We start from the raw sequence: 2837 nt of genomic DNA on the forward strand, positions 1-2837 counted from the left end.
ATATATATATATATACACATGCAGAAGACTAGGATTTTTAGGAACAAGATGAATTCGATTCAGGTTAACATGAAGGAACTCACAATTCGACAGAACAAATAACATAAAAAATATTTCTATAGTGTAGAAACATTGAAGTCAGAATTTGTATGTCAGTTTCTGAAAATTTCCACACCCTCTCAGAAAAGTAATAAAAAGTACAGAAAAGGATTACACTGTTTTCATCCACTGTAGCCCTGACCCCACAACTTCAATGTAATAAAAGCACCAAGTCAGCTTTTCCTCGGTGTCATACAGAAAAGAAAGTTCTAATTGTACATAGTAATGATGACTGTGGACAAAATACAGCTGAGGAGATGTGATCTTTCCAGAAGTTCAAGATAGATTGGTGTCAGGAATGGTGGTGCTCACCTGTATGAAGTAGGAGGATCACAAGTTTGAGGTCAGCCTGGACAACTTAAGGAGACCCTGCGTTAAAAAAGGCTGGACATGCAGCTCAGTGCTCCAGGCAGGGAGTAGGGTAGGGTGTTAGTTCAGTTAACTGATTTTAGTGAAAAGGTTAGCAAATGTGACAGAACACTTCCCCTCCTGAAACAAAACCCTCCATTTGGTGCAAAAGTCCACAACAATGAGCTTACTGTGTCTCTGCTACCAGTTATGGTCCTTTTTTCACCATCACATAGCCATCAAAGTAGTTTCTGAAAGGTTAATACTGTCTTATCGCTTTGATTTTTCATAAAATTTGATAAAATGCAAACTCCTTAACACTCCAGGATCTTAAGAAACATAGTACCTTTCATCTCCTTCATTAACCTGTTCTCTCAGAGCTCATGACTGCCTCCTTTACCTCTGAAATCTTACCTCCAGTGTCCTTTTTTCTAGTTAGACCCTACTCTCACTCATTCTATTCCTGTTCTCCAACTTAGTCACTACCTGAATACCTTAGACCATTCCTTCCTAATTACACCTTTTCTTTTAAATTCTCAATTCAACTTTTCAAGCCTTTACCTGACCCACTGTACAAAATTGACACCCCTACAAACAGGCATCCTTAGACTCAACAATCTTATTCTAGTCTTTAATCAACACCATCTTTACATCCTTCGGTGGCTGTTCCGACCCTGGACTGTTCCTGGTTTTTTTACTCCATCTCAGAGAACCCTGCAAATGAGAAAAGCTATCAGGCTGAGTTCAACAAAACACAAATTAATCTTGCTTACCCATTCACTTCCTCCCCTCCACTGGAAACTAAATTCTCCCCCATCTCCAAAAGAACCTTGCTCCATAAATCTCTCTTCTGTGTATTTCATTAAAATGAATTTGGAGTATTATTTCGTGCTTTTTGTTAACGATGTATAAGATTTTCCCCCAATATTTTCAGCCTCTTTACCAACACTAATTGAATCAGCTTAAAAACATTTCCCCTATTTAAAAGTTTTCTTCTGCAATGTCCTCTAGGTATTACTTGTTCCTTTACACTCTTCAGCCCAAAGAGTGGTCTTCAATGACTATCTCTACTTCTTTACTTATCATTCCAGCTTCAAGAGGTATCCTCAGATTTCTTTCCTCATTTCCACAGAAACTGCTGAGAAAATATCAACAGTGATCCCTTTAGATACAACACAAGAGATAAGGCATTCATCTGCCTATTAAACTCTCTGTCGGGTATCTGACACTGCATTATATGCTCTTTGAAAAATTAATCTTTTTTTTAAGTTCTTTGAGACAGGGTCTCACTGGGTAGTCCAGGCTGGGCTCAAACTCATGGCAATCTGCCTCAGCCTCCTGATTGTTGGGATTACAGGCATATGCCACCATGCCCAGTTAGTCTTGCTTTCTTTTGCAAAGTAAACTCCTAATTTCCTGATTACTCAGTCACCCAACCTTAATCACAAGTACTTCTCAGGACTGCACTCAGCCTTTTTCTCTTCCATCCATTTTGTTCAACTTAATAGACTTAGTAGACTCTGCAAAAGTTGTAACTAAGGACTTTCCTTGAAGTAGATGTATCCAGATATCTACAACATTTCTACCAGAATGTACTCTCCTCCACGTTTTTTAAGGTACAGATCTAAAAATGAAATCTGGTAGCACTAAAGGAGATGCTTTGGGGTGAGGACAGGCTTGATGCAATTATTCCAATCATGCAAACAAACAGTGATGCCACCAAATGCTGGTGAGGACACAGAGAATGCAATCACTCACACAGCAGTGGTAGCAGTGGACAATCATACAGCATTTTGGAAAACATTTTGTCAGATCCTTAAAAAAAAAAAAAACTAAGCATAACTACCATATGACCCAGATTATGTACTCCTGAGCATTTATCCCAGAGAAATGAAAGCTTGTGCTCACACAAAACTTGCACATGAGTTCAAGTGTGATGGCACACACCTAAAACCCCCAATTACTCAATAGGTTGAGGCAGGAGGATCCCAAGTTTGAGGCCAAGTTGAACTGCTTAGCAAGACCCTGTCTCAAAATTTAAAAACATAAAAAGAACTTGGAATGTAGAGTTCCTGAGCTCAATCCCCCATACCACCACCACCACCAAAAAAAGAAAAAAATTGCATTTGCAGATTTATAGATGCTTTACTCATTACAGCCCCAAACTGGAAACAGCACAGACGTCCTTCAATGAGTGGATGGTTAAGCTGCGATCCCATCTACACCACGTAACACTCCTGAGCACAAAAGTGAATGATATATGCAGCAACCCGAATGAACCTGCAGATTTGAGGGAAAGTCAATCCACTTTCTTAAAATTAAAAAAGAAATTGTAGGAAGAACAGGGCTCTGATTTCTCCCTCATATCAGGATTTTGGGGGTTTTGTTTC

This window comes from Fukomys damarensis, unplaced genomic scaffold, assembly GCF_012274545.1.
Source record: "Fukomys damarensis isolate Sample0158 unplaced genomic scaffold, DMR_v1.0_HiC HiC_scaffold_15, whole genome shotgun sequence".
Lineage (NCBI taxonomy): Eukaryota > Metazoa > Chordata > Mammalia > Rodentia > Bathyergidae > Fukomys > Fukomys damarensis.